Source organism: Nematolebias whitei, chromosome 18 (assembly GCF_014905685.2).
Source record: "Nematolebias whitei isolate Nwh7 chromosome 18, NemWhi1, whole genome shotgun sequence".
Taxonomy (NCBI): Eukaryota; Metazoa; Chordata; class Actinopteri; order Cyprinodontiformes; family Rivulidae; genus Nematolebias; species Nematolebias whitei.
In genome coordinates this window covers 41,157,936-41,158,412 of record NC_056515.1, presented here as the reverse complement: position 1 = coordinate 41,158,412, position 477 = coordinate 41,157,936, and positions in this window count along the sequence as shown.

The window sequence follows — 477 nt, the reverse complement described above, 5'->3', positions numbered from 1 at the left end:
CCCCCCCCCCCCCCCCCCCCAGGATCACTGAACAACTGGTCCATCAGAACCCCAGAAACAATTGGATTAAAGTTTGCTGGCTCATGTTTCTAAATCAGAAGTTAATATTTTCGAAGATTATTTTTTAAATTTTATGTTTTTCCATCATGTTTTCATTACGGAGTTAAACAAAGACAAAACGTGACGACCGAGCTCTGAGTGTGTGTTGGTGACGACTCTCCGCTACTACCACATCCTGCTCAGTTCGAGTCAAACGGACTTTCACACGTGAACACCTGTAGCTCTGAATCAAAAACAGAATCTGATGTCATTTATTATTTTCATAAATTTAGAGTTCTGTGATGTTTTCATGAAATATTTTGCTAACAGGCATGAATGTTCAGCCACCTCCATCATTTGAGGAAAGTTGAAGCTCAATAAAAATTTCAAATGATCGATTCATAGGTGGTTGTTTACATTGACACGTGTGGCGGCCAT